This window comes from Pelecanus crispus, chromosome 26, assembly GCF_030463565.1.
Source record: "Pelecanus crispus isolate bPelCri1 chromosome 26, bPelCri1.pri, whole genome shotgun sequence".
NCBI classification, from domain to species: Eukaryota; Metazoa; Chordata; class Aves; order Pelecaniformes; family Pelecanidae; genus Pelecanus; species Pelecanus crispus.
In genome coordinates this window covers 877,971-905,006 of record NC_134668.1, presented here as the reverse complement: position 1 = coordinate 905,006, position 27,036 = coordinate 877,971, and the positions used below count along the sequence as shown (strand labels likewise).

General features: G+C 50.6%; 1 protein-coding gene across 2 annotated transcripts in view; it reads right to left on the bottom strand.

Moving 5' to 3' along the window:
• Positions 1 to 25,605, bottom strand: part of R3HDM2 (R3H domain containing 2) — a 64,345-nt gene extending 38,740 nt beyond the window's left edge. For both annotated transcript variants that reach the window (XM_075724919.1, XM_075724918.1), the window contains exons 1-2: positions 25,049 to 25,605; positions 21,774 to 22,041 (exon numbers count right to left, since the gene is read on the bottom strand). The gene's annotated coding sequence lies outside the window, so the exon portion shown is untranslated. The remainder of the gene's footprint in view (positions 1 to 21,773; positions 22,042 to 25,048) is intronic.
• Positions 25,606 to 27,036: the final 1,431 nt, after the last annotated feature.

Genomic DNA, 27,036 nt, shown 5'->3' with positions numbered 1-27,036 from the left:
AACAGGAACTTCTGTTAACCCTTCCGTGGCTCGGAGGAAAACCCTGGCACGGTTCCCACTGACACATGTCCTAATTCTTTCACAGAACCCCAAGCAGAATTCCTTCTAGCTGAACCCATCCCTAATGAAATATGGCATCAGGTAGGAGACACCTGCAGACACGGAGGTGGCAACCAGGCTCAGGAAAAACCGCACGACATTAGAAATAGCGCTCTCATCCTCTCGCTGGCACACTGCTCTTGTGCCATGCCCGCGCCAGTCAGAAGCATAAGCACAAACGTTAAAAAGCTGGCTGAGAGAGCAAGGTATTCCCCGGCACAGCTCACCGCTCCTGAGCTGACCTGGGCTGGCAAAGCAGGTCCTCCCTCAAAGTTTACTAATCAGACCCAAAGCATTCCAGCTCCCGGCAAACCTCTTTGGGAGGAAGGCAAAAAGTAGGGCTGCCATCTGTATCCCCCCTTTCTGTTTTCAAGGCTGATGCTCCTGCTTCTTGCCATGCTGGCGGAGGGTACCGAGCCACCTGACACACTCAGTAGCCGAGGGGCACACCGCAAATACGAGGGGTACACTGTGGCTGTTTTCCAGGTGGGATCCAGAAATTGATTTGATCAGTGAACAAAGCGGGAGAGTGATGATGGAAAGATTAAAAAAAAAAAAAATCAACTTCATCTTTTGGCTGCCAGCTGCAAAAGTTGGACTTGGCAGCGAAGGGGGAATCTGAAGACCAGGTACGGTATTCCCCTTCCCACCTTCCCACAGCCTTCAGCCAGAGGAACTCAGCCTTCGCCTCCCCAAGTGCTCACCGCTCACTGCAGCGGCTCGTGCTGCTGTTTGCAGATCCTCAAGCCACAGGTGATGCTTCCAGTTTAAATAAGCATTTTAAAAGACATGAAGGGAAAGGAAACAGGCCGAGCGCACCTGAATGAAGATCCTGCAGTATGGTAACTGATAATACCTTGAGCCCAAGAAAACCAGCTCCTAGCACTAAATCTCAGATGAAGGGAGCATCATTTCCAGTGTCTTGTTTTTTAGGCAAGACTGGATGATGAACGTGCGTGAGGAGGTAAAGGCAATCCAAACACCCAATTCCTCTAAAACCAAATGCAATTCACTGATAGGTTTAAAAATAATTTAAAAATTGGGTTAATACATATGTGAACACAAATGTAGTCCTACAGAACACCAAATTGCATAAGCTATCCTGAAAATGTCATATGGCACATAGCCAATTAACTAGTCGACATTTCTCATCAACTAGCCGGCTTCAAACAAGTAAATCCTTTAAAGTATAACCCAGCAGAAGAGCAGGGAGTATTTTGTCTTTGCAAAATGAAGAGAAATTACCCAGGAGCAAGCTGCATAAACACCAAACTAAGACACAAGGAGAACCCATGAGACTGTCACGGGGAACTCCTTAATGACATGGAAGAGTACAGTACGCTCGTCGGGGATTCCCCTGTCTCCCGTAGGTGCATCCCCAGCATCAGAAAAAGAAGAAGGAGAAAGCTCATCTCGCATTCTCAAGTCTTGAATGGGATCACAGAGCCCCATATTCATTTTAGTACAGCACCATTTTAAATTAACCCCATTGAGCAGCAGAAATCCCATCACTCACTCACCAGAGATGACTGATGTCAGGTCCCTGTCCCCGAAACACTCGCCTGCATTTACACCTATGCTGTCTTTTGCATGGTGGGGGTATGGGGAGAGGAAAAGTCAAGTCTCTGGTCAATCTTTCTCAAGCCCAAAATAATTGAAGACTTATTCTAAAAATAAACTCACCGTGGTGGTTTTGCACTCTCAGCAGGTCATCTGTTTCCCGATTTCAACGGAGACTTCATTGCCACAACCGGCTCAAGAGGAATTTTGCCAAGATAATATTGCTCCTTAGAAGCCCCCGCCAGCTCTCAACCCTGAATACAACGCTAGCGATCTTTGCTGCTGCTACAGCAAGCTAATTGCTCTGACAAGCGGCTCTGAAGCAAAGCAGAGCCCAGCTGTTCAGAGGGATGTCACAGAGCGCTCTGCCAATAGCCACATGCACACCCCCCTCCTGCTCTCATTCAAACACTTCAATGGAACTGCCTCCGCACAGCCCTGAGAAGGCTTTAAAGATACAGCATCCTTCCCCAGCCCAGCGCCGGAGCAACACAAATGTAAGCGCAGGAGCAAAGAAGAGGTACCACAGTAAACATCAGCATCTTCCAGAAGAATTCAAGCACATGGACCACGCTTTGCAGAGCACCCTACACCTGCCGAGGTAAGTTACGGGCAGCCTAGCTTCACTCCTATCATTGCTGCTGTAACGTTTGCAAGGGGCCAGTTTGTTAATGGTTTCATTTCAATTCAGTTATTTTTTTTTTCTTGCTCATTTATTAGTGATTAAATACTGACAGAGACAGGAAACAAGAAATGCAAATGGCCCTAGAGAGGTTTTAAACCGCTTATCACTTGCTTAAATTTTCCACAGAAAGGGGTTTTCCACCCCAGACCTGGCGACTCTACAGGCTGCGATCAAGTCTCCTCTCCACGCACTAAAGCTTACTCTCGAGCGCACGAGGCAGCCTCGCTCAGCGTCAAGCGCACAGGCAGACTCCACGACGGATCACAAGCACACCCTGTCCCTCGCCAGGCTCAGAAGTTGCTTCTTGTTGGATCACGGAGATCTTCTGACCACGGCTCTAAACACCGGTCAACAGCAGGTAGGCGTCGTTCTGCTGCTGCAGCAACAGTTCCGGCTGGGCAGGAGCCCATCCTGGGCGAGGTGCAGCCAGAGCTGAAGCGAGTGCACTCTTGCGGGGCCAGCGCTGGCTTTCAAGCACGATCAGCTCCGTCAGCAGCCGGTCTCGAGGAGGATCCTTGCTCAGGCCGAGCTCTGGTAGCACTGGAGCTGACAGCGGAGCAAGGGGCACCAGGGCTCGCAGGGCAGCCGCCTGAAGACAAAAGCTTTGAAAGGAAAGGAGACGAAGATGAGAAGGCAGGATCAGCCTTGGGCTCAAGGAGATGGAGAGACTGAAGTGAGACAGTTGCAAAAAGGTTGAGATACACGGCTTTAACCAACAGCATCCACTGCAAATAGCGTAGTGCTGTGCTGGCAAAGCCTCTTCAGGACTTGCCTTTATTCACTTTTACTAAGTTAATGCAGTTTCTTCTAAATGATCCTCTGCTACAGCTGAAGAAACAGTCCAATAAAGCTTTTAAAAAGCAAGGAGACAAACAACAGAAACTTGGTAATTTCAGCTCCATGACAAACTGAGGTTCAAGTCTGTAAAGCAGCCCTGCTCTGCAAAGGACTTCAGTTCAAATGTATGCATGAGCTTCTGTCTTAACCTGCTTCGAAGCCTTCCGAATCAAGCCTGTCATGCCCACGCAGGAAGCAGGTGACTGTTCCTGGCCAGCTGTCCTCCCATTCCTGATGAAACTGCTGCGATCTGGCTGCAGTCAACAGCTCCTTGCTTCTGCCCACAGCAATACTGCCATTTGAAGATGGGGTCCCATGGCTAGAGAACTGGAGAGAAAGGAGTGACAGAGGGGCAAGACAGACAGGGGGTCAGCTGCGAGGCTGTATCGGTGTTTTCAAGTGAAGGGCCACAATTAATCGACCCCCACATTGGCCGAATGCAAAGGCTTCATGGATATTTTATGAGATTTCCCCATTAGAAGGTGGAAGGAAGACAGATCCAAAGGAGTCAAGCTCCTTTTGTGCCTCCTATTTCTGGCCACTTCAAGTTCTTTCCTCCCAATTCTGCAAAGAACTTTTAAAATGAAGGGGCCTGTTGAAGGAAACTGAACCATGATCTCCCAAGCTCTTTGAGAAACGGTCACGACTGTCTGAGCAGCGCAAGCTTGTAGGACGAGGGCCTTCAGCTGAGCTCACGGGCTCTGCTATGACAGTTTCTCAGTCTGCTGCACAGCGAGCCCTGAGAGGTAGCAAGTGACTGCGTTTGCAGCAGTTCCATGGATTGCTCAGCAGGAAATCAGCCTGGACGTTCCCCTGGCAGAAAGCATGTGCTCAGAGTGACTCCCTGTGGCAGCTGAACCCAGCAAAGCTGCGAAACGCAGACAGAGGTTAGATTAACAACTCAGCATCAGGGTTTTCCCCCCTTTTTTTAACTCATTTATTTTGGGTTTGTTTGTTCCTGTCACCTAGCACCCAGGCAGGCCCCTGGAGTTCCCAACCTGGAGTTCCAAGCCCCGAAGAAGCTCCAGCAGCTACTTTGCAAATGAAGAAGCAACAGAAAGGGACAGAGGAGTTCAGGTCCAGGACTGAGCAGGGCTCCAGCATACCTTGCCCAGGCCCAAGGATCTTTGCTCCACACAGACAGAGCCTTAAAATCTCCACAAAACCCTGTGAACCTAACAGAGCTTTATTTTGCTAAGGAACATCTGTGGCCTCCTGCATTTCGACTCAGGATCGTTAAGGACAGTTGCTGGCACCCTCTACTCTGGAGCCCTGCAGCGGCAAGATTAGTACTATAAAAGGAGGGAACTTTGGATGCTGTTCTTCCCTTCTACCGGGTCTTCCTGTTTTCAAAGACGCTCAGCTGGCAGAGCACGTTAAGCAAGCAAGAACCTACAATCAGCTTAGGACCCTCTGTTGAAACCCCACTGCCAGTTCTTAACATTGATATTAAAAGCAGAATGAAAAGCAGCTCCGTAAACCTGAGCCTGCAAACCTGATCTCTCGCAGTTAGACGCCTGGCAGATGGCTCAGCAAGGACAGATTTCCAAGTGGGAAAGCCTTCCAGCCCTAGGACACAAGCACCTACCCTAGAAAGCACAGATGCAACCTCCTGCACGCTTGTCCAGCTCTTTCAAAAACCACTGCCCATTATCTCTGAGTCGGCAGCATTTCATCTTCACGAAGCACGCGTGTGTCAGAGGATTTCCTGAGCTCCATCTTTCTCCTTAGATGGGGAGACAGTAAATCCCTGGTGGGGGGAGGAGGAGGAGGAGAAGGAAGAGTGAGGCAGCCCCAGCAGCAGCCTGGACAAAGCGCAACAGAGAGGGCTCCCGCCTTTCACACCTGAGAGCCGTTTGCTGCGGTATCACATGCGCGTGCACGCACGCACACAGCGAAACTAGGTCAGCGAAAGCGGGGCACAGAAAACGATGCAGCACCTCTAGGTATTGTCTGTGCGCCCAGCTTGCAGGGAAGCTGCCCAATGTCGTAATATCGCAGAGCAAACAAAGAAAAAAGCAACAAGACATGTTCCCTCCCTCCTTGGCAAACACGTATCAAATGAGCCTAGGCTCTAATTTGCCCAGCCCAGCTCCTGTTGAGGGAAGACATGGCAATTAGGTAGTGGATATAATCCCATCAGAAGGGGAAAAAAAAAAGTCCAAGACTTGTGACACCAAACTGGTGGGATGGCACTGGTGCAAACCCACACCACCAGCCCAGGACTGGGCTCCCGCACGGGACGGGCACGTACCGGGCAGCCCGCATCACGCACCTACAGCGGCTGCAAAGGGAGCAGAGCGTTACCAGTGGACTTAACCCATTCATTTACCCACGCAGAGCGGAAAACTCCCTCTCCCCTTAGAAAAGGTGAAAAAAAAACCCCAAACAAAAGAGCCTGGGACAGACTCCTTGTTGCAGGCATGTCAAATACCAGCACTCTCACTTCTGCCAGCCTCGGCCACCACAGCACCATGGGGATGAGGGAGAGAAGGCAATCCTCAAGCAGCCAGGGAGCTGTATCACGGACTGCTCTCTGGGCTGGAACAGAGCTCGCTCGCTGCATCCAGCATTAATTACTGAAGTGCATAGGTGGAAACACGCTCTCCAGACAGCACACACTTCCAAGGACACTATGAGCATGCAGACTGCAGGAGAGATTTGGAGAACTGGCTGCCTACCGTGACTCAACTTCAGGGTGCTGCCAGGTATACACCAAGCACCTGAGCTAAGGGATCAGCTTGGACAGGGAACGCTCTTGGGCAGACACTATCACAACCACCACACATGGCAAGTCAAAGATCTTTCCAAAGTCCTCCAGGCCACAGGCTTGGCCCGCTTTGCAGGAGTGTGTACGTAGCAGAAAGACTTTGTGTTTGGAGTCAGGAAGATGAGAACCGCAGCACATTGCTGCTGGGCGCGACCTACTCTTAAGTCCCGTGAAAACGGCTCCATGAACATCCAGAACCAGAGCAGGCACCCATGGAAAATCTGGAGACCAGCAGAATCCCTACAGTTGGGGCTGAAGGATGTTCTGGTCCAACTCCTCCTTTTCCAGGGGGCACACAAAAGGAAGAGGGAGAACGGCTAGGATTCCTCATTGAGACTATGACCACCTGAAAGGTCTCTCCACATCAAGTTCTACAACCAGCATGTTTTCCTTATCAGGCCCAAGGTCTCCTCAGAAGAGGCCACAATAAAGGAACAAGGGGTAGATTGAAGGGGGAGAAGGAAAAAAAAAAAAAAAAAAAAGGTACCTGCACAGTGGAGACTCCACTCTCAAAAGTCGCAAGTCAGAGAGTTGTGAGGAGGACAACATTCCGAGGAGGACAGAGAAACCCAGGCCATCAAGAACTCTCTCTGAATGGCTTCTACTACCAGAAAAGAGACAAATTTGGCTCATGCCCAAAGCAGCAAGATCCAAGAGTCAAGCCCTGGCCCACCCTGTCCCCAGCTCACCCTGCTGCTGGGAATCAGTGTCGCTGCAAGCGCTGCAGGAACACACACAAAATAAAGGCACCTGCTACCTGCTACTCTTACACACCCAGCACCTAAAACCAATGTGAGGACAGGGGTGGGGCTCCTGCAACTACGAGAAACAATACAAGAACCCTTGAAGAAGCTTACTCGGCCTGAGAGAGAACAATTCGGAAATTAGATCATAAGGCAGAATTAGTACTTCACTCCGGAGCCTAGCAGAAAAAAAGCACACTGCCCTAGATTTGGGTTTCATTGAACTAAAGCCTTTAGCTTCGCAGTAATCACAGCGGCATTTTCGCAGTGCACCGCAGAACGTCGCACTGGTCGGCCGCTGAAAGCCCTGGCGCTCACAGCAAGCTGCATCTGCCGCGCTTCGGCATTTAAAAGCATGCACTGCCCAGCCCCTTGCTCACCTGTTCTGGAACCACCTCGCCCTCTGAATCCCATCCCCCTTCAGCCCTCCCCCCACCTGATGCGAAGGGGAGGTTCAGATTGGATATTGGGAGAAATTTCTTCATGGAAAGAGTGGTCAAGCGTTGGAACAGGCTGCCCAGAGAGGTGGGGGAGTCCCCATCCCTGGAGGGGTTCAAAAATGGGCAGAGGTGGCACTTTGGGCCATGGTTTAGTGGGCATGGGGGTGTTGGGTTGATGGTTGGACTGATGATCTTGGAGATCCTTTCCAACCTTAGTGATTCCTGGTTTTACTTTCATTAAAAAATAATCCAGCCACTAAGCCAGGAAACATGAAATTAATTATTACTCTCCCCTTAATTGGTTTAGTGTGGACTTGGTAGTGTTGGGTTAATGGTTGGACTGGGTGATCTTACAGGTCTTTTCCAACCTCAACAATTCTATGATTCTATGACATAAAGGCATAGTAAACCTCACGTCACTAATGAGTCAGCACATAGGAAAGTACACACTTGCTCCACGCCAGCAAGACGTTCCCAATGCGGGAGCTGAACACGGCACCGGGTGAATTTTCTACTTGCAGACGTTTCTGGGCTGACTCGGCAAGGGCAGACCGGCCGGCCGAGCTGCTGCCCCTGCTCGCCCCGACACCCCCGAGCAGCAAAGCCCCAGGGCACCTCTCCCCCAGCCAGACCCTTCCCTCCTCCCGCCGGACCAAAAGGACAGCAGTGCCCCCAGCTCCATTAGGGAGAAAGTCCGGAAGCAGCAGGGATTCATCAGCTCAGAGGGACAAGACAAAGGCAACAGAATACAGGAGAGCCGGGAGAAGAGGGGAAAAAAAGAAAGGGATAGCAGGTGAAAATATAAATGCTGAGAGACACTCAAAAGGAAGAAGGGGGAAAGGGCAAATTAAGTTTGGTGAGTAGCTGGAAGAAGCCTTCAGAGCTGAAAGCGTCTTGCCCACCCGCTCCTTTTAAAGGCTGTGCTGCCATCTCTGATGGATAAGGGTGCCTGCAGTGGACGTGGCGGGGAGGAACACAGAAGGGTTTTAAATTTAAAAGAAATTACCATTTCCGACTAAGTAAAAATTAAACACCCCCACCAAGGAGCTTTGACTCAACCACAGCCATGCCCACAGCCTGACGCCGTCTTCTCCCCTGCACGTGCATGCACGCACACGTGTGTGGAGATGTCTTCTTCCTAGGCTGAAGCCAGTCTCCAGGCAGTAAAAAAGAATTTTTATTTTATTTTCTTTTTTTAAAAAAAGGGACCTTCCATTCAAATCTGGCTCAGCTGAGGATGTGTTATCATGGCAACCATCCCCTCCCCGTCTGCCCCAGCAAGGAGAGTATTAAACACACTGGGATCTGAATGATCCTGCACCGGCACAGGCTGCGACCGAGCCCCACCAGCCCCTCCAGCCCCTCTCCAAGCTCAGGCTAGCGTGATTTGACATGAACCAAATCTGTCAATGGCTCTAGACAGACACGTGGGCAGTAACGAGCAGTGGGAAAAAAAAAAAAAAAAAAAAAAAAAAGAAACCCACGTAGCACAGTCCATTCAGCTCCAAACACTGATAAATAATTCAGGAAGAGAAATGCCGCAATACAGAGCGCAGCACGGTTTAAAAATAGAACATGCGCCGATACCAGAGGAATGGAGGAGAAGGAGAGAAAAGCAGAGAGGTGGCATGAACTAACGCATGTGTGTCAAACAAACCAGGCAGCTCGTGGATGCTGCAGCAACCTAGCTCCGCATATCGATCCCAGCAGGTGTTTATTTGCTTACCCTTTAAATTGGGAATCCAACCCAATTATTATTAACATGGCAACAGCAACCAGGGCTACCCCTCCTGGATCAGAGCCCTGCAGCAAGGCATACACCCAAAGGAAAAAAAAAAAAGAAGAGAAAGCCTCCCCGCTGGAGAGCTCGCAGGAAGCACACCGGGGGGAGCAGGTACGGCCCGCGTGCACCTGCCCACCCTCCCTGCGAGCGCGGCAGCGACTGCAGCGGCACGGGCACCTGCCTGGCGCCCAGGGCACGGGCCATAGCCCGCGCGTCCTGCTCGGGTGGGGAGCGCACGTAAAGCTCACGCAACAGAGGCCGACCCTGCAGAACTTCTTTGGGACAATCTGTTTTCTATTGGGGGGCGAAGGCGAAACAAGCACCGACCGTTTCCGATGGGAAAGTTAGAGCCTTCTTCTCTATTCAGCCGTTTTCTTTTAAATCCAGCTACCTTAAGTTCAGACACTTCGACTCATCATTCATAAAATCAGTTGCCGGCCAACTGTCCCAACATTTATATCCCACAAAATATATGTAATATACAAAAATAGATATATACACAAACATCACCACCACACCCCTGCTAGGCAACAAGCACAAAGAGCTCAGAAAACTGTTCTCTCCGGATTCCATTGCCCTTCCCGCACTAATAAGTGCATGTTAAAAAAGAAAAAAAAAACCCAAACCCAACCAACCCAAACCTCGTGCTAACCGAAAATACTCAACTGTCTGAACAAGCCTGCAATACAGGTGTCGCTTATATTTTCCTGGTGGGAATTAGGACACAGCAGAAGCGATTTAAGTAAGGTTAGAAAGGTCATTATCAGATCCAAGAGTTCCTCCTTCCAGCTGCAGAGCCTAACACATTTCGCATTTACTATCAATTACGAAGGAGCTCTGGTCACAGATACAGTCCCTTTATCCCCATTTGCCATCGGGCTGCTCTAAATGGTCTTTCCAGGTTTCGCAGAACCTGTGAAAAATACTTTGACAGATGGCTGCTTTTTTTCCCCTCCTTGCAGTTTCAAAAAATAACACCAGAAAGACACCAATCTCTCCATGCTTCCTCGTGACAAAGAATGATACCAGTTTCCCAAGTACTTGTAAGACAGGGAACTGCCGCTAATAAGAAAATACAGGGTAAATTTTTGATGAGGAAAAATAAAATGCTGTCACGTACAGTTAATTCACAACCTAATAAATCTGTACACGGAAGCGGCTTTCCATAAATATTTTGGGTTTTCCCCCAAATATATAAAAAAAAAAAGTTATTGAAGACATGAGGGAATAAAAGCAAAAAAAAACCCCAAAAAAGTAAAAGGCCAATGAGAGGAAGTTCAAGAGACAGACCCGATGCCTGCTTGTAAGGAACTTCAGTCTTAAAGAGAAAATCATAAACAAGCGGCTCCTTGGGTTTCAGCAAAGATTTCCTAAAATGTATTTTGCCCTAAATTTGAGCGAAGGTGAGCAAAACTCTGTTACTCGGTCTTAATCCCTGGAACACTGCAAGGCAACACCTGTCCGCTTCTCTGAAGGGCAATTTTAATGGAAGTCTTGCTGAAATCTGTGCACGTCGCCTGCCTGCGTTGTCACGCGGCTCCGTTAGCTTACGACGACTGGTGTGGTTTTAACTACGTGATCACATTTAACCCGAAACGTGAACCGCTGCTCCGAAGACGCTGAAAAGAGGCTCTAAAAGGGAGAGGAAAAAGAAACACAAGCTTGCGTGAGAGGTGAAAAGCCCGTGCTTCAATCCACCAGCTTGTCCGTGAGCAGGCAGGAGCAGCGGGCACCCTGCAAAGCCTCCTGCCCACTCCAGCCGCGGGCAGCCAGGCAGAGCCAGCGCTGCCGCGCAACACGCGCCTGCATTTACAACGCAGCCGCGCAGCCGCCACGTCAGGTCCAACGGGCGGGTGTTCCCTGCCTCGTCTCCAAGGTGAGGTTTCACGGTCCTATTTAGGCGTTCTACGAGCGCGGCTCGCGCTGGCTGGTGTCAGCCTGTGACCGGGCGCTGCTGAGTAACCAGAACTCGCGCGCCGGGCACCGGCTGGCCGTGAGCTACGGGCGATGCTGCTATTCCTGGAAAGCACGTAACTTTACAGTACTAAAGGAAGGTGTGATGAAAGTAGTCCAACCGCTGCCTCAGGCCCCAGTAATTTTATATACGTTATCAGAACTGCAGTTACAAAAAGAATAAATCTCCCAACAGCCGCAGAATTTCTAATTTCAAAGTTTTGTACATTTAAAATATTGAAAAGCTCGTAATGGGCACCTGAAGTCAATCCCATGTACAATGGACTTTCACATGTTAAAAAGCCATGCCTGTCTCAGCCCCTGATCAGAGTTTTGCTCACTCAAGGTCACAGCAGGTAACAACATGTCCTCCCACCCCGCTCCTGCACCCCCAGCGGAGAATTTCCCTGCATTACTTCTAGCCACCGATATTGCTCAAGGGTTTCTCTCTGCAACACCTAACCACACTATTCCCGAACAAGTCATTACAAAGATGCTTCCTCTCAACAAAAAAAAAAAAGAGAAAAAAAAAAAATCACTTTGCATTTTACTAGTCCATTGGATACAAACCTAAAATTATCATGGAGAGTAAGCTTAAGACACAGGCTGTGGTTTATCAAGACAGAGCGCATGGCAGTGCTATAGGTTTCACTCCTGGGAAGTTTTTAACTCCAGGCACGTGCTATGCCTGTATCGAAGGCTCCTTGCCAAGGTTGACTCGATCAGCTCGGGACATGCTGTTATCGGTACACTTTTGGGGTGGGGTGGGGTAGAATAAAATAAATTAAAAAAAAAACCAAAACAAGGCTTATACAGTTGTGCTGACCTAATTTGTGTGAGCCTTACTTGTCCAACTAACATTTCAGCACCACAGCCACTGTGAGGGTATTCCGACGGATCAGCTAAAAGCTCAAAAAAAGCCCTCTGCTAAGTGAGCAGATGAAAGAGAACCTATTAACGTTCCCGCTAGCGGCAAGACGGAACCGTGAGATCAGTCCTAGCACAGGATCCATCTGCAAGACGTTGATCGGTAAGAAGCCAGGCTCACCGGACAGTTCATTTACTCACATAATTACGCTGGTACAGCCTCAGCACAGAGCCCGTTAAGGCCGGAGGTTTCATTATCCCGGTACTGGTTCCCATAAGCAGCGGCTGTATCGCAGGAAGCACGTTTGTGCCGATACAAACACAGCATCAGGCAAGAGGGCAGAACTGCCTTCGCTGCACCAGCACAGCGAAGCCACGCCGCTTAGCCTGCTAAAAATCACACGTGCAAAAGCTGAGATTTTTGCCAGTACCGCCTTCCCAGCTTTGGGGAGCTACACGCTGGCGAGACCACGCCTGAAGCGCGCTCACAGAGGGTTTCCCAACACCCAGCCGGTTCCGGTGAGCTAGACTGCTTCTGTAAAGCCCGTGTCCCCGTCTGAATGAAGCCAAACGGTCTCAGTCCTGGTCTCAGGTTGAACTGATCTGGGGGAGACCTGGGGAAGTGCAGCCCCCAGCTTTTGGGCTACTGCAATTTTAATGGAGAAAGCAGCTTTGAGGTCGGAGCAACCGCAACTTCTGTGGAGGCAGAACACAAGGACCTCTCTATGCTATCCCCACGTTCTGGATCTTCGTTCTCTTTTCTGTCCATGCGCTCCCCTTTCCCTCCCAAGGTCAAATCCCAACAGAAGGATTGGGCTCAAAGCACCTGCTCGTTTTGGTTTGGACACGGGGAGCAGGACAGGACCCTGCTCCCTAATAGAGAGAAGGCACAAAGCCTCCCAAAAGAGGTCAGCTTCCGAGGTACAGCGAACACCTTCTGTAATAGAGTGGCTCTTGTGTCTAAACTCAGCTCGGGAGAAATTAGTTTCTCAAAGAAAAGGATGTCAAAGCAATATAAAAATTTTAAAACTTCATTAAAAAAAATACAAGCGAGCTGCTCTAAAGAGTAGGCTGCATCTGCCCACACTCAATAATCATCACCGAAATTCACTGGGAGGCAGCGGTGACTCAGCCTGCAGCACACAGACAGCTTGTGCTCCCAATACATAATGAAACCGGGCTCCGTACGAAACCAGAAAGCCGCATGCGCCCACTGACAGCACACATGCAGGGGAATCCCAGCCCTGAGAGACAGGCGGGGAATCGTCAGCCCTTCCTCTTGCTGCTGCCCACACTCGGGCAGAAAAGCGTCTCTGCAGAAGCACACCTCACCTTTGCTTCGATCCGGGAAGGAGGTCGTGTCGTCTTCCAGCTGGCTTTACCAGGACTCAGAAATCAAGAGAAGGTTCAAAAGAAAAAAAAGATGGAGGAGAGAGTGATATATTTCAAGGGGGAGGGAAACTAACTCTGGTCCTCAACTGCATCCCACTATCCTTTCAAATGTCACCTCCAGCTCTTTAAAAAAAAACAAAAAAAGGAAAAAGAGAGCGAGAGAAATCTATGCATGGTTTTATTACGTCGCTCCATTGCGTGAATGCATTAATCATACTTCAGTAAAAAAACCTTAATGTATACAATTACTGCAGTTCACCTCCTGCCCAAGAGCCACCAGAAAACATAAGGCTTTCTTACAGATTGTACCGCTTGCTCCCATACTCATGCTGTCACATCACTTGAAAAATGCGTTTCTCAAAGACACTTTCTGTGCTGGCCTCCAGAACGACTCCTGCATTCAGGCATCTTCAGCCTTTTTCTCAGAACAACCACTAGCTCCCAGCAAAACCAACTGATACAGAAGGCCACTCGGCAAATGAAAAAACCCATCCCACGGAACCAGGACTTCAGCAGCATAACACATTTGAGTTACAAACCCTCCTACCTGTTCCCAGCAGGGCACCGGCCCTGAGCCAGCAGCAGGACTCCTGGGTTCTCACCCCAGCGTCAAAAGGCAGAGCTGAGCTATCTCAGCCAAATAATTTCTTCTCCCTGCTCTTCAGCTCATCCGCCTGTAAGACAGGGATTATGTGCACCTACTCACAGTGGGGTAGAAAGGATTAACACATTACAGCCCTACTCGTCATTGGTTTAGTGGTGGACTTGGTAGTGTTAGGTGAATGGTTGGACTGGATGATCTTAAAGGGCTTTTCCAACCTAAACGATTCGATGATTATTGCTGCAAACCCCCCTTCTAAATCCCTCAACATACAGTCATGGGTGTGGACAGGATGGGATGGGGGGTAGGACCGAAGCAGCTTTGTTATAAACCCCCACTGCGGCACTGACAAGGGAAGGCCTCCCCGAACGTCGCCATGTTCCTCGTGAGAATAGAATCACTACGGTTGGAAAGGACCTCCAAGATCATCAACCCAACCATCACCCAACACCCCCATGCCCACTAAACCATGTCCCAAAGTGCCACCTCTGCCTGTTTTTTGAACCCCTCCAGGGCTGGGGACTCCCCCACCTCTCTGGGCAGCCTGGTCCAGTGCTTGGCCACCCTTTCCGTGAAGAAGTTTCTCCCAATATCCAACCTAAACCTCCCTGATGCAGCTTGAGCCCATTTCCTCTCGTCCCATCACTGTTCCTTGGGAGCAGAGCCCGACCCCCCTCCCTGCCCCCTCCTGCCAGGAGCTGCAGAGCGATCAGGTCTCCCCTCAGCCTCCTCTTCTCCAGGCTGAACACCCCCAGCTCCCCCAGCCGCTCCCCACCAGCCCTGTGCTCCAGACCCTTCCCCAGCTCCGCTGCCCTTCCCTGGACACGCTCCAGCACCCCAATGTCCTTCTTGTGCTGAGGGGCCCAAAACTGGGCACAGCATTCCAGGGGCAGCCCCACCAGTGCCGAGCACGGGGCACGATCCCTGCCCTGCTCCTGCTGGCCACACTGCCCCTGACACAAGCCAGGATGCTGTTGGCCGCCTTGGCCACCGGGACACACTGCTGGCTCATGTTCAGCCGCTGTCGACCAACACCCCCAGGTCCTTTTCAGCCAGGCAGCTTCCAGCCGCTCTTCCCCAAGCCTGCAGCGTTGCGTGGGGTTGTTGTGAGCCAAGCGCAGGACCCGGCACTTGCCCTTGTTAAACCTCATACAGTTGGCCTCAGCCCATCGGTCCAGCCTGTCCAGGTGCCTCTGCAGGGCCATCCCACCCTCCAGCAGATCGACACTCCCGCCCAATTTGGTGTCATCTGCATTGTTCTAAGTCCCAAGGCTCCTCCAAGCAGCTCTGGCCACCAAAGCTCTTCGGATCTCTCCAGGCTTCCTGCAGCACGCGCTTGCCTTGCACTCCACAACAGGGAACACCCGGGCTGGGGAAGCTGCTGCGAAGCAACAGGCCTCTCTCTGGATTGCCCACGTGTAAATTTTACTTCGTGTAACACAGTGGGTATACACCTTCTCCTCGCATTTTTTTCCCCCCATACATGCATGCTCCATATGAAGTCACTTAAAATTAAGTGCTGACATTGTGAGGGAGAGAGAAGATCTAAGTCGTCAGTAAAAGCCCTCTTGCCGCTCCGTTGATTCTCGCGTGGGACACACCTTTCTGTCCTGAGCCCACCTAGTCCCCCAGGTGCCAGAACTTGGTTCTGCGCCTCGAGCTCCCAGTCTGAGCAGCAGAGCCTAGCAGGCTCAGCTTAACTCACTGCCACGCAGCTGCTTGGCGAACACTAACAGTCATCTTGTCCTCATTTCTGGTTTTCCCACCTGAAGCCACCTGGTGCCACCGTTCCAGTTCCAGGGATGGCTGTATTTTTAAAGACATGTCTAAAGCAGCAGCTAAAAGAGTTGGGGGAGAGAGTTTTTAAAGCCAAGCAGGCATTCTAGAAAGAATCTGCCTCCTCCAGCAAGGTTCTGGCCCTCACCACAGCATTGCCACATCCTATTTATTTTGCCGACCGCTGTTCCACATTCTGCCTGTACTTCCTGACGTTATATTTCTCCAAATGGATGTATGTGAGAAGATTTATGAAGTGATGGGTATAATCCTGTAGCATCTACAGCGGTGGCAGGGTCTGTGCAAGCGCTCACTGTGAATAGCCACTTTGGTTATAGTTTTCCAAAAGCATTCGCATTTAGGCCAGGCTAACAAGAGCCTTCCAGTACTCAGTGATTGCTAAGGGCAGCCAGCGGGATTCCCAAAAAGTTTTCAAGAAGATTCAGAGTTAGGCACCTGTTACCTGCAGGAGGATCTCCAAGGTCTTTATTTCCAAAAGAGGCCAAGGTGCCAAATTAAAATTCAGCATCAACTGGAAGTGGGTTTGGGATGCTTTTGAAGCTGTTACCCATTAACAGTAAATGTTGGTTTCCATTATCAGACACACGCACAGTCCGACTCACAGCCAGGCATCCCCCGCTCGCCCCTTTCCTTTCTCCTAGAGGAGGAATATTTTGTTGCACCCCTTGCTCCGCCTGCCAGAATGTCATGGCCACACACTGAACAGAGCCTAGGATACAGACTGCCATTCCCTTTCTAAACACTAGCAATGTTCCTCCATTTTATAGAGAGACAATAATAGTCAAATCAACAAGACAACAACAAAGGGCAGAAAGCTAAAGTGCTAAAATCAAAACTCGCACTGACGGACGATCTCACGTGTTCAGCAGGCCACCGGCATCGCCCGGGGGGCTGACAGCAGCACGGCTCCACACCTGCTTCTCACAGACGAGAAGGGGAGGCAGAAGGTCCAAGCCACAAAGTTCTTGTGACATGATTCAGAAGGAAGACACCACATTGAGTCTTCAGTTCAACCTGCCACCTGAAACCCAGCTGTTGGGAAGCTTGCACTGGGAACAGACACATACGTTGTTCTGCTTCTGTGTTGAACTTGGATTTAATAAAGCCAGTTGGGCAGCAGACACAAAAGCTCATTTGAGGCCACCTCTCTCTACTGTCTGGGGAGACTGGATAGTATCTGCCTTGACTCTCACTAAAGTCTCCAGAGATCTGTTTTACCACAGCTCTACTTGGGCTACATTTATGGAACCCGTTAAAAAGCATGAAGTTCGTTTAGGTATCTGCACTTTCACGTTGCCAGGCAGCTAATTTCTGATCCTAAAAAGCAGTTATCCAGAAAGAAAAAAATAAACAGGATATACACTAGATCATCGATGGATCTAGGCATTAACGCGCCAAATTACAAGACCCTTCAGCAACTCGGCCAGGTCTTTGCAATGGTGCCAGAGTGGGTGGGGAAAGCAACAGTGTTTGGGACGTTGTAACCAACACCATTCCCTAACACTGGGCGAGCAGCAGCGTCTCTTCTGCCAGCACTTTCACACATTGAGCGACGTCAAATGTATTTTGAGTGCCTGATGACTGCTGATAGTAGGGGTGATAGTAGGTCTCTCAGCTGGTTTTCCATGGATTCACCATGCTTGGTCTTCAGAGCTGGGGTATCTTAATGGACAGATACACAAAGCAAAACTTCTTGACAGAGGAAGTTAATAGGTGGCACTAATTACCTCTAATTCACAGCCAAATCATCCCACAGATCAGCCAGAGAACAAGTCTTCAGGCATTTAAAAAAAACCCAAACTAACAACAAAACACTGCAAACACCCTTTTCCACCTTGTCTAAAGTGCTGGGAAGGATCAGCTAAATTGAATGCATTGACATAAACCTGGCTGCTTGCTCGGAAGCAGAGTCTAGGCTGTCATCAACTCTCTTTTTGTACTCCATTGTGCAGAGGAAGCTACCCCACAAATTCCATCAGCTTTAAACTTCTTTCCACCACCATGCCTTCTCCCCAGAGCAACGCTCTCTAGCAAGAGCGAGGAAATGGTGGTGCTGGAGGTGCCGAGACGTTGCATCCATTTGGGAAGCCCATCAAAACTAACAGCATCCAAACATGAAGCACCTAGATAGCCAGGGCTTTCAGCACCTCTGCAATAAACCACAAACATACAGCAACAAAATCTAATAGAGCAGCACCTATTTTGCGAGCATTAACTTCCAGAAATCCACACTTTAAAAACCAGCAATGGTCATGTAAAAAAAAAAAGCAACTAGAGAGGCGAAGTCAGCCTTTCAGTCGTATCTGGCAGCAAGAAGAGGAAGGCTTGGTAACAGCTCATTCAGGCAGAGGTGGTGACTGAAGGTCAGGACTCTGGGCTCTTTTCAGGCCCAGGCACTTCCACGGCATGCTCCAAGCTCCTCAGCAGTATGGAAGTGTTACTTACACCTCACCCATTCCCAGGGCAACGGCTGTTCCTAAGGAACTGAGATCCTTAGATGAAAGAAACTGGGAGAAGGACAATGGGTTATTATTAGAAACTAGGATTGACACAAGCTGGAAACAGCATCCAAAATGAAAACTAACTATTCTACCCATTTAAGGCTGATGCTTTAGCCTCAGTGAGATGCAAATGCAGCACCAGCTGAAGTGCCGCCTTCCCTTGCCACAGACCCAGCAGCATTAATCAGCATTGCCACTTATTTCTCTGACCTCTCCGACTCTTTTAAGATACACCACCACCTACAGCTGCAGCTGTAGGCACTTCCAAAACACATAATTAAAAAAAAAAAAAAAAAAAAAAAAAGAGATTCAGACTAAGGTAAAAGTTAAATTCACTTGGCCCGCTGGGCTTATTTCCTCCCAACATTACATCTCCCTGCCAGGGCTATGTCAACAAGCAAAGAGACACAAACGTCTTCTGCCTTTTAGTCGCTTTAGGGGCTGAAGAACAAGTTATAAGTCTTCTGACCCTGCAGTCATGGTGAGCAGTTCCTCATAACTTCAACAGGCATAGAGTCATTTTGATGTGGGTTTCAGTCTCTGCCGGGACCTTTGGATCAGGCCACAGAAGTAGGTTTGTGAAGAATTTAAGGCAAGAAATGCAGCTCGGCACAGGCATGCAGAGGAAGTACCAGAAGCACAGAATATTGGCAAGATCATTTTATTAAGAGTTTATCTTTAGCCAAATAATAGCCCTTTCAAAAGGCTTCAGCACTCAGGTGCCAAGCTGCATTTCCTGCCTCTCGCTGCACCATTACACTGGACTTCCTCCTCTGCATTACTCAGAGAGCAGCAGCTTGCTGAGCAACACCAAAACCCACTGTACTTGGGGAGTGATTGAGTCGGGGGGGAAAAGGCAGCTCCAAAACCCGTTCTGAAAGTTTTGATCCATATCCTGCTGCACAGCCTCTTTGGCAGCCACCTCCTCCTTAAAAAAAAAAAAAATTAAAAACAAAAAAATCAAATTCTTAAAATGAGTACTGATTTAGTTGAAGTTTACAAAACAATATAATGAGATGAAGTACACTGCATACGTACACTTGCAAACATCGGTGCTGGGACTACCTGCATGCATTCTTCACACTTTTCATACAACTCTGCCCATTTTGGCATAAAAGCACTCTGTTCCTCCACCTGCTTCTAGGTAGGAATTATGCAATGACAAAATTTCTTATAGTTAACATTTCTCCAATACACTCATTCTTTTCTTCATCCATCAGCATCTACCATATGAAGGAAGACAAGAAATAAAAGTTAAAATAGATAGATCGGAACTCCAGAAGACGGTGGGGGAAATCCAGACTCCGCTGTATTCAGAGAAAGCTTTGGTTCGCACATCACATTTGCAAATAATCAGAGGGTAGAGTGGTGGAGGTGAAGACAACACCTGAAGAAAGGCTGAGAGAGTTGGGGTTGTTCAGCCTGGAGAAGAGAAGGCTCCAGGAAAACCTTACTGTGGCCTTTCAAGAATTAAAGGGGGCTTATGAGAAAGATGGAGAACGACTTTTTACCATGGCCTGTAGTGACAGGACAAGGGTTTTAAACTGAAAGAGAGCAGATTTAGATTGGATATAAGAATTTTTTTTTTTTTTACGATGCAGATGGCGAGACGCTGGAACAGGTTGCCCAGAGAAGCCGTGGATGCCCCATCCCTGGAAGCGTCTGAAGTGAGGTTGGAGGGGGCTTTGAGCGACCTGATCTAGTGAAAGATGTCCCTGCCCATGGCAGGGGGGTGGACGAGACGATCTTTAAAAAGGTCCCTTCCAACCCAAACCATTCTGTGATTCTAAAAGAATTTAAGCACTGAACTGAACCTAAGCCTGGAACCAGTCCTACAGACAGATTTTTTTTTTTTTAAATTATTATTATTTTCTTAAGTGGGTGATTCATACACCTTCCCCCTGAAAATGAGGTTTTAGCATAGCAGCACTGACACAATCTTAAATTTAGCAACACAAATGGCATCACTACTGTGAGGGGAACTTGATGCATCTGTGCTCTGACGAGGGCAGGGTATCACAGGCAGAACAAGAGGCGCTGCAGAACAGCTGGAAGAAGGGATTTGACATGGACATTCTCCACTGCTCTCATCCATAGGCCAGCACCGAACAAGAGGGTCTGCTTCTCCCGCAGCCAATTCCTTGCCACCAGTACAGCAGTTTCCTTCCCCTTTAATTCAGTTGACCGGGCCCCTCTATTCCCTCCAGCCTCTTTTAAAGCCTGCTACAGACAACCTGTGACAACTACAACAGGGACAGGCAAGACCAACCAACATTTATTCAATTTCTGTGAAACTGAGCAATGCTCCCACCCCAACACCAACTCCTCCAGGCAACAGCAGAATCCCAGGTCCTCATGCAATAGTTTCCCAGCCACAGAGAGCGCGGCTGCGTGTAGTTTGGTAAGTTCTCTTACACATCCATCTTACTTGAGAAGGTGCTAGCTTACTCCCAAGGCTTGGCTTTTATAGAATCATAGAATCGTTTAGGTTGGAAAAGACCTTTAAGATCATCCAGTCCAACCATTAACCTACACTACCAAGTTTTTACACTACCAAGTTTTTACTTAACTAGAACAAGACATGCAAAGTTGCAATGGTTTAACTCCAGGAATAACATAACAACTGAGACTAGTCAAGCCAGTGCAGCTTTGGACATATATAGTACACCACTCTAAACCTCGTTCGCTGGGGTTAGCTCATACTTGTCACACAAGCCAAAAAAAACATATGCAGCACCACGCTGTTGAAACCAGCTACGTCGCATTTCTAGTTAGATGCGATGCAGAGTAGCGCAGTCAGAACACCCTGGCGCTGCTCTCGGCCACAAGGAAAACTCAGAAACTGAAGTCCAGCATAACCAATTCTAAAATATTCACCTAGCAGCGAGGCTGCAGGGAGCCTGAAGCAACCGTTTCGACAGAAAGACTGTATTTGCCCCAATAGGGATTAAGTTCAACTGTCAGCACAGCACATCGTTCTGCACACCACCCAGCAGGCTGCTAAGAAAGGCCCTAGGTAATGCCGGAACCAGAAAAACAGAGCTAGTTCTATGCAAGCGCAGTGCCTGGGTAACTCGGATTGTGTCTGGGACCCCAAGAAGCACCACCGCAGGAGTGGTATGCAAACAGGCCAGCTTCCTCCGGCATCTCGGCAAGAGACGATCCACAGGCATCCAACAAATTCTACCGTTGCAACGCAGAGGATGTAAGAGGCCATGGTCTGCTATAAGATGCATTACGTTCTGGCAAGCTGCACAGCTAGAGTTCAAAGCATCTGCTTCTTCCAGCCCAATGACCGGTACCCTGGGAGACTGCAGATCCTGTCCCAGACCAACAACAAACAACGAAGATACCCGAGAAGAAAGCCGAGAGAACTAACTAGTTCCTTTAATTCCACTCTGCTGAATGGACTACCAGCCTAGAGACTTGACCCGCACAGCAGGTGGCTGCAGCACGAAGCAGCGCTTGACTAACCAGCATTAAGTATCTCAGAATGGAGAGAAATACAGCTACGCCACAGTACAGAACTTCTCAGTTTTGATCCTAGGAAGGTCTAAGCAAACAAAGCTACTAAGACTCAGCCAAAGAGGACGACGCTACGAACCATTGTCCGATATTGTTAAATCACTCCAGGTTTCACCTTGTTCATGCTATGCGGGTAGCTCAAACTGTCCCTTAGGAACCACTCGGCAAAAACTGCAGTGCCTGGTAACTAAGGGGTCAGTCGGCTCCATATCCTACTCACCTCTAGGGCACCAGTCCCCAGCCAGTCCCCACTCACGCAGGGGGAGAGATAAGAGAAGGGACCATATCCAAGTGACGTTTCTCCTTCACAACTGGCAGGAGTTGATTTGGGAGTCTTAATCCAGCTCCTCAAAGCCAGATGGGTGTCTCCAGCAAAGCATCATCACTGCAAGCAATCTGTTGAGCTCCATCCTCACTTGTGCAATCCCTGGAGTCTGGAGGAATGGCTTACTGTCCAGTGAAGCTGCCATCAAACACCACTTTGCCATCTTGGTGGACAGAGAAGAAGAAAATCAGTCTAATGTCTTTCCTCATCATCTAGTTTGTTCCATTAAAAAAAGAAACCAAAAACCTTATATTTGTAAATACACGTGCACGCACACACTGGAAGACGTTTCCAAAGTTTTTCTATGCAGATACAATCTGTCCTTGCATTCCAAAGAAACAGGAATGAACGGGGGAAACCTTTACCAATATATGTTTAACAGCTCATTGGAAACACAAAGAGCTGTGGATGGATAAGTGAGACCCTAAGAGAACATCTACTGGGGGGAAAAAGAAAAAAAAAAAAAAAAAAAAAAGAGATTTCAGCAAATCACCTGCAAACTACTGAATTGCCGTTTAATCAGGAAGGAAGATTCCGGCAAGCATACCTGGTGTGATTTAATCGAGAATTTCCAGCACAAATGCAAAGAGAAGGACACAGAGGTTACATCAGGCAGCCTTAATAGGTTATAGGGAGCAAACAGGGTAGAAATAAAAAAGAATGGAGCATAAGGAATCGGAACTATTTGAAGTAACCACATGGAACCAGGTCCCAGTTCTCAAAGGGAGATGGAGAACAGGTCAAGGCAAGAGATAAGATGAGATTCTCAACAAGTACCAGTGACAGAAAACCAAACTGAGACCAGCCCCGTGTACGCTGCCAGCAGGAAAAGGAGTGCTGAGCCAGAGCTTTAGAATCCTCCACGCAGACGGAGGAAAACAACTCTTGTGCACGCCAATGATTTGGGGTATCGGTGGCCTACAGCGCACTCTCCTCTACCGTATCCGTTCCTTGTAACGCCAGCCAGGCTTCTTTGCACAGCTGCCAGGTGAGGACAGCTCTGCCGCTCCGCGGGTCTCCAAGGAGCAGCCACAACGCCATACCAAAGAGCCTCTCCCCAACCCCCGCCTCCCTACTGTTAGGATATAACTCTTCAGCCTCTCCTTTGTTTGGTGATAAACAGGCACCAAAGCTTGGCAATATTCCCAGCTCCCCGAGTAGGTTATCTCCCTTTATCAAGTCTTCTTTCCAGCACTTCTCTTCCCCAACCCTTTGGGTTCCTTACACTTTTTAAGCTTTGACTTTGCTCCAAAAATGAAGACAGCCAGTATCCGGCACCTACTGAGCAACACATGTAGGATTAAGAGCAGCTCTGCCTCTCCACCTCACGTTGCAGCTGAATCCTCTTCAGCAGAGTGGTTCAGATCCTCATGGATCACTTTGCATGAACAGAGGCCGCAAAAGCGGTGGAGGCTATAATAAACTCAAGGTTTCTTTGTACTCACAATTACAGTGGCATCCTTGAGCTCTAAGAAAAATAAAGGCTGTCCTGGAAGGTTGGAAGCTTGGCACTTCTGCCAGAAGCTTGCTTAGTGTTCCTTGCAGCAAAGCTCATTCCCTTAGCGCTCTCACTACCAAGGCACACCTAGCTGCTTTAGCAGCACAGAGGGCTGGAAATACACCTTGTTTTTCCAGACATCTTTTGTCAACACTGAAGCATCACAAAAGTATACAAAGAACAGGCAGAGCTAAAGCAGTTGAGCTCAGCTTTAAGTGCTCAGGAAAAAAGCTAATGCATTTCTGAGCTGATCAGTCTCTGTTAAGACGACACCTACAAGGAACAGGTCACTCAGATTAGACAGATGCACCGAGTAGGGCGCTTGGTAGTATCTGCAAGCTGGGAAATCAGCTCCCAGGAACAGGAATCAACTCACCCCTCTGAAAAATCTAACACCTGGGTTTGGGCACAATTACACTATGTGAAGCCAGCACAGACAGATCTCAGACAAAAAATGCGAGGGAAGTGGGGACGATCACCCATGTCACGTTTTAGCTGAGACACAAAACTGGAAACCAATGTGGGGGAATTTTAAATTCCCCCAGAGGTCACAAGTCAAAGTGTTCAGGAATGAACAGCAAGGATTCTTGGTGACACTCCTTCACGGATTTTTTTTTTTTTAATTATTATTAATTTTTTTTATTAGGAGCAGGGAGTTGCCTCACAAGGAACACTTCACAGTGCAGGGGGTTACTGTGCGTAGCACTGCTGAAGGGCAGGGAAGAACACGAATGTAAACCTGATGTCCAAATTAAAATTCAAGGCAACGTCTAGAATGGGTCTGTACAGCCAGCCCTGATGTCCTGACCGCTGCATCTTCGTTGCCTCCGACAGATAAGCTAAGCGTAGCGCAGGTCAGCCAGGCTCACCAACACGTAGCACACTCGTGCTGCAGTGAACAGTCAGCCTGAGGCTGTGTGGGAACCAGGTGAAGACACGGCAGAAAAGGGCATATCCTGGGAGGAGCGAAACGAGAGCGATCTTACACCAAACCCTGTGCAGGACAAGTAAGTTGGAGTAAGTCAAAAGGATGCAGCTGTAGCAGAAGCAAGTACAGACCCTAGAGAGAAGAGAGGCAAATAAGGACTTTACCAACAAGTTCAGATTCTCTGTGACCGAACGAAGAGCTGGAATAGCTGCTCATGTACAGAACAACCAATAAGAGGCAGCAGAAAACCATCAGGGTCTGCAAATCACCCTCAATGGGCCAGTTATGAACTGGCTAGGGCCTTGCCCACCATTTAAGGAGCTGGCACAGTCTTCGCACAGCACTCCCCCAGATCCGTGGTGCCCTCTTGGAAGGCAAATGCCCTCCTAGAAGCAGTTTCTGAGAGACACAACGTCATCAAGCCCTTTATAAAACCAGAGGCCAGTGCAGCGGCCTTGGCCTGGGCTCACGTTTCTTGCCCATCTCAAAACAAAAAGAAACAGGCCAGAAAGAACAGTGACCGGAAACCAGAAAAGGTTGCCATCGGCGAAAGAGATAACCTACATCAAATTCTAAAGGAAATAAGGGAGGGGATTAAAAAAGATTCACACAATGAACAACAGAAGAGAGGTAACAACCCACCAGCTACATCTGTGTACACACTGTATCAGGAGCTCAGTAACACAACCTCTATCAGCCTGTTTCAAACAGATCAGAGGAAGACTTTAAGTAATATCAACTTACCTGTGAAACTTGCTGCCAGAACACTGCACCGGCAGGAGTCAGAGGCCACTCTGACACTCAGGCAGGCAGCCCAAACATCTACGTGAACCCAAAAAAGCCCTGTGAAGATTTAAATGTGTCACAGGGCAGAGAGCACCGAATAACAAGCAGAAAAACAACCCTTCCGTGTATCCCGTCAGTGGCCTACGCAGACCCTCTGAAATCCCTCCCGAACGCACGCCGGCCAAGCCAGAAGACAACCGACTCCGCAGCATTTGCACTCCCGTTAGCGCACACAGCCGGGCCCCAGAAGTCAGGATTGTTTCCAGGAAAGCATTTCAAAGCAAAGATATAATCCAGCCACCAAGCCAGGAAACACAAAATTACCACTCTCCCCTTAACGGGTTTAGCGTGGGCTTGGTAGTGTTAGGTTAATGGTTGGACTGGGTGATCTTAAAGCGCTTTGCCAACCTAAGCCATTCGATGATTCTACGTTGTCTGCGACGATACCAGAAAGCCTCGCCGTGCTTGCCTGGCGCTAGAATGGCCACCAGCACCGCGAGGCCTCCTCTCCCACCTGTTGCTCCTCTTCCTCCTCGGCCTCTTGCGAGCGCAGCTCCGCAGGCAGGCGGCTGGGGAGCCAGGCAGCCCCAGCAAGGCCAGACAGCTGCGGGGGGCCCGGGGCTGCCCCCCGCACCCGGCCCAGACCCCCATGCGCTCCGCCGGGGGAAGCTGCCCGCCGCCACCCCCGCAGCGCGGCGAGCCTCGCGAGCCCCGACGGCCAGCGACGCCCGGAGATGGCGGAGACCCAGCCCCGCAGGCGGGGGGCACCGAGCGCTGCCCCCCGAGAGGGGCTGCCCAGCAGGCAGCCACCGCCCGCGGCCGCACCCTGCGGGCCCGCAGCGGCAGAGCCCCGGGGACGCGCCAGGGCCAGGACCGCCGGGGGCCGGGACGCGGGAGGACATCGCAGGCGGGCGGGCGGGCGGCCCGGCCCGGCCCGGCCCGGCCCGGCGGCACCGGCGGCCCCGGGCGCCGACCCCGACCCCCCGCCGCGCCCGGCCCCCGCCCCCGCCCCCGGCGGCGCGCACTTACCGGGCCGGGCCGGGCCCTGCAGCGCGGGGCCGCCGCCGCCGCCACCACCGCGGGCCGGGCCTGGGGCAGCGCGGGCCGCCCGGGCGGGGCGGCGGGGACGGCGGGAGGACGGGGGGGAGGGCGGGGTGCGGGGGGGGGGGGGGGAGAGGCGGCCGGAGCGGGGAGAAAAGGGGAAAGAAACGGGGTTTAAAAAAAAAAAAAAAAAAAAAAAAAAAAAAAGGAAAGAAGCGGCGGGCCCCTCCCCCGGCGCGCGTGCGCGCTGCGTCACTGCTCCGTGCGCGCTGCGTCACCATTCCGCGCCCGCCGAGCGCCCGTTGCCATAGCAACCTGGCGGACGCGGCGCCGGGAAAGCGCGGGCGGGACACGGCGGCGCCCCCTGGCGCAGCGGACGGCGCAGAGGGGAGCTGAGGCGTTCCCGCCATTCGGGGGCGGAGCCAGCCCGGGGCACCGCCTATAGGGGCGGGGCGAACTCAGGGGCGGGGCCAGTCTCCACGCCCCCCCGTGGCCCCGCCCTCCAGCGCGCGGCACGCGGGATGCCGGCTCCGCCCGGGGGTTCCCTGGGCACCCCCCGTCCCCGGGGGTCCCGCACCGTGGGGAGCCCCACACCGTGTCCTGGGCACCCCCCAGCCCCCCGGGGGTTCCCCATCCCCTGCACCGTGCCCTGGGCAGCCCCCTGTCCCTTGGGGCCCTGCACCGTGCCCCGGGCACCCCCCTGTCCCCCGGGGGGCCCCACACCGTGCCCTGGGCACCCCCCGCCCCCTGGGGGTCCTGCACCATGGGGGGCCCCACACCATGCCCTGGTCACCCTCCTGCCCCTTGGGGCCCTGCACCGTGCCCTGGGCACCCCCTCATCCCCCGGGCGGCCCCACACCGTGTCCTGGGCACCCCCCTGTCCCTCGGGAGCCCTGCACCGTGCC